The following is a 12,513-nucleotide window of genomic DNA, read 5'->3' on the forward strand; positions in this document are numbered from 1 at the left end:
ATGTATCCAGGTGTCACACCTGTTAATTTGTAAAGTTCTTTTTAAAAATGAATGATAGTTCAAAGAGCTTAAATGTATTTAAACCATTTTTTTGGGTTGTTCATTTCAAATGAACGGTTCAAATCATGTCAACAACATTATAGTAGAGTAGCCGAACCATTCTCTTTGGGACCACTCCCGAACTGTTAAAGTAATGATTAAGTGATTAAATTTACCTCTTCATATCAGCTTAAGTTTTTTGAATAACTGGTAATTTAACATGGCATCAAAGCCTACCACAAGACGAATGGGGCCCGCACTACTTACCCCATGATAAGGACCAGAAAAAATACAGGCTTATACGTGAGGGAAGGTGTTGAAAAATAATCTCACATTGCCTGTGAACAAGACCTTGGGCATGTTTATAAAGAATGGACAGCCCTCTCTTGTAAGAACCGGTTTTGTGAGATGAGTTAGACCTACGAATTTCTTTATGGTATCAGAGCCAAAGGATTATAAGATCGAACCTTGACTTCATCAAATTACCCCTCATTTAATTAAATATTTCACGTGTTGGACCTTACCTATTAACATGGAGTTTAAGCCCACACGTGAGAGGGAGTGTTAAAGTAATGACTAAGTGATTAAATTTTACCTCTTCCTATTAGTTTAAACTTTTGAGGTAACTGGTAATTTAATACGAACCACCCTTTGAGGGTGGCCCATCCACTAGAATCACTAAAAGACTTCTAAGAACAATGTATTGCATCCTGATGCAATACACTAAGCATGGCATGGAATCCGAATCCATGGAATGCAATACCCTAAGAACTGCAATTGAAAGTCATATTCATATACTCTTAGCTCAACAGTTAGAAAAGCACAAGACAAAGAAGAATATATATAGTGTAATGCCACGATTGCAGATGACAACAACAACAAAGCTTTTGCAAAGAACCACTAAAGAAATCAAGTGCATATATATATATACTTCACAGTTGCATGGTGATGGTGATGGTGATGGCAATTATTATCCGGTTGGAATAAATATGCACTCGTCCCCTTGAAGGTGGTTTGATTCTTCCAAATCTGATTCCATGTTTTTAATATGGTGCAGCAACTTGTTTACTTTCAATATTTATGATCATAAACATGTCAAAACAGGAGGCCGACTAACTAATTTAGGTTAACATTTTTGTCCCCCATTGAAAAAATAATTAATTATGTGAATTAGTTCACATAGATTGCGTGAATTATAAAGGAGCTTATGAGTAACAGTACAAAAATGCGTTTTCTGTTTTCGAAACAGAAAAACTGTTTCCAAAATAGCTACCCAACAAGCCCAAAGTTTCACGACAATTTCTAGCTAAGGGTGCGTTTCGTAGATAAAAAGTGTGATCTTAAACCGAATCGTAGAAAATGTATCGTTTAAGTGTGTATTTAAAAAATTAAAATTTAAAAACATAGAAAAATTGGCGTTTTCAAATCGCAAGGAAATGTTTTTATTTAAAAATAAAAAATAAAAAATGTTAGTTTATGTTTTGGTACATTCGGTTTGCATGCAATCTGATGAAAATGAGCATCCCGTCCGGACAACCAGAAGTAGTGTCCAGACAGCATTTACAGAGAGCTCAACTTGGTTTCTTCAAAGATCTGTCCGGATAGCTAGAAGCAATGTCCGAACAGCATTTACAGAGAGCTCAACTTGGTTTCTTCCAAGACCTGTTCGGACACAGGGCTTGGTTGTCCAGACATGAAGGGTTTACGCATATGTAACCATAGCCCTATCCAGACACGTACTTATCCCTGTCTGGACACATCCGCTTAATTGTTGTGCAATTTTTTTAAAATGATCCTTATGCACATTATTACGTATGTATTCAGAGAGCGAATACTATAAGCTGAGAGAGAGATATAGATATCGAACTGGAGCATTTAGATCTCTCTTAGAGTAAAGACGAGAAATTTCATTTTCATTTCTATGATTAAACACTTGGAACCAATCGAAGTTCTGGTGAAGGAGATCATATAGAAGAATTGTGCAAGATATTATAAAAAGGGCTACTACGGTAGAAGTGAAGTGGGTCACTTGTCTTATGCAAGGGAGCGTCAATTGCAAAGGTTTTATAAGTGTAAACTTCTTGCAATCCTTATTCTTTTATAGTTGAATAATTTCCTGGGTTTGGCTATCCCGAAGATGTATTATATTTAGAGAGTTTTCTAAATGGTTTTCTCTTTGTAACCAAATATCTGAGTTCTTGAATGTTTTTTACATATCTGTTTGTATTTGGTTGATTATTATCAGTTAGGTTATATCTATTTCCGCATAATATTTTGTGAAAGACCTAAACAAACAGAATAGGTGTTAATTGGAGTCAATTAGGGTTTTTCAAAAAAAAAAAAAAAACCCCGCATGATTTTGTAAAGACGAAACTGCGATTTTAAATGTCAAATTGTAATTTTACCAAATAATTAAAGCATGTTTGGAATTGCGTATGAGATATAGAGCTTTTAAATCAAAAATTGTTTTTTGATTTAATAGCTCTATATCTCAAACACAATTATTTAGTAGTTCTTGTGAATCTAATTCATGGAAATTCCGTTCAATAAAATGGAAGAATTATAAATCTCCAAAATAATAGATAGGAATATCGCAAATAGAATTATAATTCTTCAATTTTATTGGACAGAATTTCAATGAATTAGATTCACAAGAACTACTAAATAATTGCGTTTGAGATATAGAGCTTTTAAATCAAAAAACGATTTTTGATTTAAAAGCTTTATATTTCAATCGCAATTCTAAACATGCTTTAAATATTTGGTAATTTTTATAGAGCTTTTAAATCAAAAATCCTTTTTTTGGCAATTTTAAGCTTTTTGAACCATTAAGCGTTTTCAATTGTTTTTACCACACACACACACACACATATATATATATATATATATATATATTCAAAGAAACTTTTTGAGTGTTAAACATATTTTTAGGCGCTTTAAACGCACACCCAAACAAACTTTTAATTGGATTTTCAAATCACACATTTCAAACGGACTATAAGTAAAATCGAACTTTATAAACGATTTTAGGAAATTTCAATTACCACTTGGTCAATAATTTTAGAATTATAATGCATATATTTAAAGTTTTTTTGTTGGTATTCATGGATGATGACGTTTCTTCATGGGGGCCATCATGAATTTAAGAAGACAACAATTATATTGGCCTTCGGTCACAACTCTTTGTCATCAATTTATATTCTACGTTAAGAAATTTGACAGGAAGGCCAGTAGGGCCCCCCACCCTATAAGATTCTAAACAAATTGTGGTCCCACTACCTTAAATACAATCTCCCAACTTGTACTAACAGGCACATTTATGATTGATGGATGATACAGCCTCAATTTTGGACTAATTTGGGCCAATTTCTTTTTTTTTTTTTTAATTTAAAAAAACAATAAAATTAAAAATTAAAAAAGTTTTTAAAGCAATAATTTAAAAAAATTGGTCATTATTATGAATAAAAATACAATTTTTATTTTTTAAAAAAATACCAAATAAAGAAGGACCAAAATAAAAATGATTGATTCTGAAACTTTTTTAATTTTTATTTTGTTATTTTTCAAATTAAAAAATAAGAAAAAAGTTTCTAAGTAAACTACAGTTTTTATTTTTTTTAAAAATACCAAAAAAAAAAAACCAAAATAAAATTTATTGCTTCATTAACTTTTTTTATTTTAAACTTTGTTATTTTTAAATTAAAAAATAAGACAAAAATTAGCCCAAAATTAGATAAAATAATTGTACTTTTAGTATTTTTCTTTATGATTTATCTATTAAATATAATCAAAATTTGAAAAACCCTTTTTCTCTCCATTTTTCAAATTGAAGCAATAAATATGTATGACATGCAGTCACAGTAATCTAATCTAATTAATTTAAGTAACTTTCCAATTAATTACTGTACTATTTTATTGACTTCCAAGTATCAAAAGCCTCACCTTTTGACTCTTTAAGCTCATTCCAGCTGGTGAAATCAATTTCTATACCTCTTTTTATGGTATCCATGCCATGAGTAGCTGTGCTTGTGTTCATATTCCAACAGGCATAATATTTTAATACTTCATTAATATCCATGCTTTTAAAGCTTTTAATTTGAATCTTCTTAATTCCATGGCTTTCAAAGTTGAGAAATGATTCTCCGTAAATATTGCTTTATAAAATAAAAAATAAAAAAACTTGAGACTAAAAAAAAATAATATCTACTTGAGACCAAGATATTTCTCTGTAAAGTAATAATGATCTTCAAATATGGGGCCTGTTTGGTAGTTATATAGAAATGAATGAAAGTGATCCGACTTAAATGTTGTTATTTTTATAACAGTAAAATAACAGTATGTATGATGTAGTTTAAGTAACAGTCAATATTAAATTTCTCAAAAATTCAGTAGCATGTATGTTGTAGTTTTATTAATAATGAAGATTAAATCTTAAAGTTGACTTACTTTTAAAAGCTTTTAATATGAGAAAAAAAATAAAGAAAGATTTTGAGAAATTCAATTTTGATCGTTGATTAAATTACAGCATATAAGCTGTTATTAAAATAACAGCATGTAAGCCGGATTCTTGATATTCAATCTTAATCATTGTTTATATTAAAATAACAGTATGTAAGTCAGATCCCATTTTAAGAACTCTTATCAACTATACATTAATTCACCATTTTAAAAATGCTAGAAAGTGACAACATGGCATCATTTACACCCTAATAAACATAAGCCATAAATAAACTGATTTTCGTAGTTAAAGTGGGCTCAATGGAAACAAATTGGGCCTAAATATAAAAAGGACATGGTGGTCCATGTGGGCCCAATGAGAGTTCAAGAATCCCACATCCCACACAGATAGCCAGCTCATGCTTATCCCGCAATCAACGTGGAAAAACACCAAGAAACAATCAAACCCCTGCGAAAAGCGTGAGTGCGTGACAGCTACTTGATTCACGCCACGTGTCAATGATGCGTTGGATCCCACGAGATAATCGGTTTAAAAGAGTTCAAGGCCCATCACGCAAGTAAATTACCACATCTTCTCTCCCTTAAAAAAAAAAAAAAAACCCTAAAAGGAAGCCTCTCCCCAGTCTGTCTCTATATATATAGAAAGTTGATAACCATCTTCCTCTCTCTGAAGGGTTTCTTCGCATCTCTGAAGCGATAACAATGGCTGGGTTTGAGCATCAGGTGAAGGAGAGGGCCAAGGATCTCAAGTATTTCTTCAAGAAGGGTGTGAAGATTGTTGGGGATTCCTGCAAGAAAGGCTGGCACAAGGTGAAGAACATCAGACGCTGATGGGCTGTTGTTTCCATCATCCTAGGTTTGATTTTAATGTAAAGATCTGAGTCATAAGTTTATTTGTGCTGGTTTGTCTTTTCTTTTTCTTTTTTCTTTTTTTCTTTTAATGGGTTAGGCTTGAAAAGTATTGGGTTTTGATTTGTTTTTGTTTGGGTTGAACTATAATTTTGTTGACTCCATGTTAATTTTTACATCGTATTGGTTTCTATTAGCTTTATTTATGTAATAAATATTCTTCTCCTTCTTTGTTATGGCCAATATATATATATATATATATATATATATAAGGATTGTTATATATCAAATTATTTGTATTTTTGAAGTTGGGAATCCATGGTGGAGCAAACTAGCTGGTGAGAGAGAGAGAGAGAGAGATTTTATTATGTGGTGGCGCATCATCGCACCTCATGATCTGGACCCTGGATTAGCGGGATCTAGATGTTGAGAGAGCAACCCAAACCGGGGCTCCGAACCTCCGATCCAAACTAGGGACCTGGCTCCAACGAACTTTAGTTTTTCTGTTGCCTATTGAGTGTTGAGTCCTACCGTCCTACCTCAATTTATGGCTAATAATACTATCATGTGAACGGTTTTACGTAGTCTTGACAAGGGTCCAATTCATGATCTTTAACCAATACCCGATTCGACGGCCATGATTTATTTGTTCCAGTTTCTACTGGTTTATAGCTACTGTATGATTTTACTTGGGATGATTTTTTTTTTTTTTTTTGGCATCAACTAGCATTATTTTAAATTATCAAATATGACTTTAATGCCCTCTTGTGCATCATATCTCACACGTCTTTTTCCCAAGTTAAGGATAAGCACACTAGGTTTCTAGGTCTTTGAAAATTGTTTTTTTTTTTTTTTGGTTGAAGACGACAGGTGTGTTTGGTATAATTCTATATAAAATTAGTTTTCAAAACGTGATTCGTTGAAAAATATAGTGGGATTGATTGATAATTTTTTTTAAATGATGTTTTTTATTTTTTTTATTGTGATGTGATATGCGTGATCATATTATTTAGCTCAATAATTGATCACTACATTTGCTCCGAAAATTTAATTAAAAGTATATATAAAAGAACCAAAAACTGTTCAACACAATCAATAGAATTTTTGTTGTACGGAAGGTTGGCCAAATAAAATAACTTTTTGGTTATTTATTGAGATATATTGTTAAAAACACTATACATCCGATATCGCAAAGTACCCAAAGGTTTGTTGAATAGTTACTGTGCTTGACAGTGCATATTTGATAATAATAATAAGGGGAAAATGCATTTTACCCCCACGAAGTTTCAGGGGTTTTTTAATTTGAACCTCAAAGTTTGAAAATTGGCAATATACCCCCCTGAAGTTTCAAAAAGTTTCAATTTGAACCCTCCGTTAATATTTTTCGTCTAAATGGATGGAAGTGGTCCCACTTGCGCCTCACGTGACATATTAAGCCGTTTTCTTTCAATTTTGCCCTCAATCTAGATATCAAAATTATGAGATTACCCTCAAAGGCTTTTCTTCTAAACTCACGTACTGCACCTTCTCTTCTTCCCAAAGTAAAAAAAACTCTCTTCCACTCTCTCTAACACACACTGAAAAACATTTCTCAGGCCAGCCGTTGGGTTCTGGCAGTTATACGGGTTGAGGTTACTATGGCTGTTATTAAAATACCCAACTTTTCTTGTCGTCCCGTTTCTGGTTTGTTGCTGGCTTTCTGTTTGGTTCTCGAAAAAGAATGAGAGAGGAGAAAATGCAAAATTGCCGTGATTTGAGCTTTGATCTCCTCTACTAATAGAGCTAGTTCCCCGTTGGAATTCTTTGCCAAAATGAAAGTGTCAAGCAAGTCCTCAGCCTCCTTCTTCTTCTCATCACTCCATTGCTCGCCTCTCTCATCGATGATCGGTTCTTCATAGCTGCTAACAATTCTCATAGCCTCACTCACTATCTTCTCATGACCATCTAAGTCTAGCGCTCTTAAGCATGGGATGTAATCCGACACAGCAAATGCATAAATATGATTGAGTAAGCTCCAAAGTGAAGTGAACTGGTTACAAACGAACCGAACAAGATTGTCGGCTTCTTCCGTCCATTTATTAAGTAGCCAGTGAAGTGTTTTGGAGTTGATTATATTGGAAGCCACCACCTTTCTCATCTTCTTCCATTGATCTTTCATAAGGCCATGTATCCACCGGAATGTTGGCTTGTTTGGGCCTGGTGGGAGTGGCCTTTGCTCACTGTTTCTATGGAATTTTGACTTGAATTTGAGAAGAAAGATGGAAAGGAACGTCGTACTAAAGATGAAGATAATGATTAAGGGAACATAGTTATTTTCTAAGGTGGAGTAACCATGCAAATATCCCCAGTTGGCCATGATATGCCAACGTACGGCTCTTTCTCTTTCTCTAATTAGCTCGAAAAAAATGAGAAGGTATGAGAAACAGAAAGAGGCATTGGCATATATATAGCAAAGCTTAGAGAATGACACTTTCACATGCATGTCAGTCAGCCGTGGGGCGATGGAGCATGCATGCATGTTTCTAGTTTTCTTAATTGGTTTTGTTAACGTGGTATGCCTTGAAACCAATCACGGCAAGTCAAATGCACCAATTATCAACAATAATAATTAATTAGCTCCAAATTCTTTACCCTCTAACTTGTTGAAGAAAAAGAAGTGCAATCACAGAGTATGAAATGAAATCCACACTCCTTTGTTCTACCCTGTTTCTGCAACCAAAAGCAGAGTGATTCTTTGTCATCAATGGATCATGTGCTAGGAACTATAGGGTGTCATTATTTACATGCCTCAGAAAGATTATTAGTTTTCAGGTAAATAATGTTGTTGTTGGTATGAATGTGATCTTCTTGGACCATGTGCTTGGACTGGAAACTTTATCCCCCAGAACCGGATCATCAAGAAGAAAGCATTGGTCCATTGGTGGGTTAGCGAGGGGTTCTTATCCTCCAAGACTGGCGAGGAGAAGGAGAACGATTTGTTCCAAGAATTTATCGACAAAGGCATCATCGAGCGCATTTCCAAAAAGCGCAGACCAAGCTTAGAACTTTACAAGATGCACCCGTTAATTCGGTACGCTATAATTCAGCTTGCGAAAGAAAAACGATACATTGGCTTTCACCTAAATGGAAATCCAACTGCAGATTTATCTAACAAGAGTAATGCGAGGAGGGGAACAAATGGAAATCAAACTGCAAATGTCTCTGACAAGAAGATTCAGAGTGGATGCCTGGCAACAACACAAGATGGATATTCGTCACTTCGGGAGTTGACTTATGGCTTCCGTCTGAAGGAGGAGAATGTTCAAACTCTGTTTAACGTAAACGAGCCTTACGTTGATTTACGTTGATTTGGAGCTACTCTGTCATTTCTGGGCTTGCAATGGGCATGGAAGGGATTTCTTCTCAAGCGTACGGGGCCAAGCAATGGCTGGCATCTCATGGAGGCATTTTAGTTATCTAATTAAGCATTTGGAAGCATTTCCTCTCACAGCCAGAACCTAGCGGCTGGCCTGAGAAATTTTTTTCATTGTGTGTTAGAGAGAGTGCAAGAGAGAAATTTTTTACTTGGGAACGAAACTCTCTTCTTATTGTCGTGCAGTACGTAAGTGCAGAAGAAAAGCCTTTGAGGGTAATCTTATAATTTTGATATCTAGATTGAGGGCAAAATTGGAAGAAAACGGCTTAATATGTCACGTGAGGCGCACGTGGGACCACTTCCATCCATTTAGACGGAAAATATTAACGGAAGGTTCAAATTGAAACTTTTTGAAACTTCAGGGGGTACATTGCCAATTTTTAAACTTTGGGGTTCAAATTGAAAAACTCCTGAAACTTCAGGGGGGTAAAATGTATTTTCCCCTAATAATAAAAGAATATAATATTGTTCTCTTTCACCAAAAATTAAGGATGTAAAAGAGCATTTTTAATGGAGGAGTCAAATTTTTATGCAAAATGGTTTCTCAAAACGTATTTTATCTAGTTTAGCTAATGAATTTTTAAAGGTCTCTTATATCCGATTAGCTATATTTTTACCTATATCATTTAATATTATTAAAAGTGAGAAAAGTTTTGGGAAAAAGAGGTTTTGGGAAAAAGAGAACATGCGAGGAAAAATGGGAAAAGTTTTGAAAAAAAGAGAACATGCGAGAGAAAATAGGTAAGAGAAATAATAAAAAATAAAATGGCTTCCTTGAAAAGTGCTACCATATTTATCTCTTTTTTTTTTTTTTTTTTTTTTTTTTTTTTATCTTTTCAATCAAATATCTATATATATATGTCTCTCATAATATGTGCTCTCTCTATATATTTTGGTTTTGGTTAATATAATGTAAGAGATTTTTTAAGCATTTGAAGAACTATTTTAGATAAAAGTAACATTTGGCTTTTCCATTGAGAATGCTCAAAGTTAGAACAATACTAGCTATTTTAACTATTCAAAATACATATTTTTATTTTTTTATTATATTTTTAATATGAACTCTAACAAATTATTATTTTTACTCTTTATTTTTTTAAAAATATTATTTTTAAATTATTTTTATTGGTTTTTCACCCTACCGATTGCTTCTCATATGCTTTAAGAACAAGTGTCATTTTATCAAATTAATTTGTATGAATTAACTACAATTAATTTGTAGCTAATTTATGTCCAAGTGCTAAGTACCATGCAAACCACTAGATAGTGACATTGAAGATCTCTCCACATGCTGTGGTACCTTGTTTTTTTTTTTTAAAAGCAAATAAGGAAAAAGTTACATGGATTAAAACACCGAAAAAGAGGCATGCTTCTTAAGAGCATTCTTAATAGCCTCACCAAATTTTACTCACCAAAATAACTAAAAGTACTTTTTTTTTTTGTTAATTTTATTAAAAATTTAACTATTCCATTTAAATATTATTTTTCAAAGATTTGTTTATTCTTTTTTTTTAACTATTCAAAGAATAGAGAGAAACGAAAAGCAAAATGGAAGAGAACGAGTTGTTTAATCAATAGAGGAGTAAATAATATTTTTTATTTGGTGACGTTCACTTCACTATTTTTTATTTTTTATTTTGGTTAAAATAGTGAGTCTAAAAAGTGGAGATTTAAGCCACTTTTGTTAAATTGCCTCACCAAAATAACTAAAAAAATGTTTTGGTAAGAACATTCCTAGCAGCCTGACCAAATTTTATTTTATTTTATTTTTTTTGACATGTCTACACAAGGGAAGGGAGAGGGGATTCGAACTAGTGACCTCCGTTTCATTAAGTATGGTCCACAACCGATTGAGTTACTCCTTGGGGACCAAATTTTACTCATTAAAATAACCAAAAGTACACTTTTGGTGATTTTAAAAACTCACTTTTTTAGAGCACTCATAGCAGCATCAACCCACTTTCACTATTTCATTTAAATATTATTTTTCAATGATTTGTTTATTTTTTCTCTAACTTTTATATTTTTGAATGTTTGTATTTTTTTAATGGTCTATTTTAGGAATATTTGTCTTATTTTAACGGTAATATTTTTAAAAATTTTGTAATATTTCCTTCATTTTCTTAGTTTTAATTTCTATTGGAAGAAGGTAATGTTTTTCATGAATGATTTTGGATTGTTACACATCAGCGGCTTATTAATTTCCACTCCCATATCAATTCTAGAGAATTTTTTTTTAAAAAAAAAAAAATTAAAAAATTAAAAAAAGGGATTTTTCGTCTTTACTATCATTCAGCAGTAATAATATTCAATGCAATTATATGGCATAATATATACTTTGATTTCATTGAAGAGGGAGAGAGGTTGTAGGGAAAAGGAAAAAAAATAAATAAATAAAGGAGAGAGAAATGAAAAGCAAAAAGGGAGAGAGAGAAAATATATTTGTTTAATGAATAGGTGAGTGAGTAGTAAATTTTAAGTTCAATGAGTACTGTTCACCTCACCAAATTTTTTTGTTAAATTGGTGAGGCTAAAAAGTGTACATTTAAGCCATTTTGGTTAAACCAATTTAACCAAAAAGTGGATTTGAAGAGGTTGCAATGAGTGCTCTAAGAGCATTCCTAACAGTCTCACCAAATTTTACTCACTAAAACACTTTTAGTTATTTTGACAACTCACTTTTTTAGAGTACCCTATCAACCTTACTATTTTAACAATTCACTTTCACTATTCCATTTAAATATTATTTTTCAAAGATTTATTTATTCTTTTTTTAACTATTAAAGGAAGAGAGAGAAACGAAAAGCAAAAAGGAAGAGAACGAGTTGTTTAATCAATATGTAAGTAAATAGTAATTTTTAAATTTGGTGAGTATTGTTCACCTCACTACTTTTTTTTTGTTAAAGTAGTGAGACTAAAAAGTTGACATTTATGCCATTTTAGTTAAATTGTTTTACCAAAATAACTAAAAAATAGTTTTGGTAAGACTCTGAAGAGTGCTCTAATAATAGACGTAAGAAGAAAATTACATTGAAAAAATACAAATAAACAATAAAAAAAATAGGTCATAAAATGAATCTATGCTCTCAATAAAAACCTCAGAACATGAGAGGATGCTTCAAGGTTGCTTGAAATGCACACAACATACAACATGAGAGGGTGCTCAAGAGATAAGCTTTCTTCATTCTACCCACCATCTCTTCTCTCTCTGCTGCTTTTTTTTTTTTTTTTTGTGAAAAAATCAAGATGACAAGGTGAAGAGATGGTGGGTAGAATGCATTGTAGCATTCCTCGGGTGCTCAAATTCTCACTGAAAATAGGTACAAGAGGCAGATAATATCTTTTTTCTTGTTTTACTTTTTCCTTCCATTTGGCTAAAGAAATTTTGTTGCGTGTTGGGGTCACGTGATGATTAAAACAAATGACCACCACACACTCAATAGAATATCAGAATTTAGAACTTCTTTTCTTTACTACATTTCATTCAGATTGTCTAATCTTAATTAACCTCTTAAGCCCTAAGAAAAGGTTTAAAGCCTTGAATCCAACACCCGACATAAGGGCTTAAAGTTCAAACTGCTTGCATAGCCAATAAAAATCTGTCTAGAATTTGTTCATTGACTTACCCATAATCTCTTTGTATTTTTTAAACTCTTTAACACAATATCAAATAAGCTCTTGATCATGAATAAGTCAATGACTATATTCTTTTCCTTTTGCCCTAACTTCTGTAAGAGTACTCTCAGCAATTT

The sequence above is a fragment of the Corylus avellana genome, chromosome ca5 (genome assembly GCF_901000735.1).
Source record: "Corylus avellana chromosome ca5, CavTom2PMs-1.0".
NCBI lineage: Eukaryota > Viridiplantae > Streptophyta > Magnoliopsida > Fagales > Betulaceae > Corylus > Corylus avellana.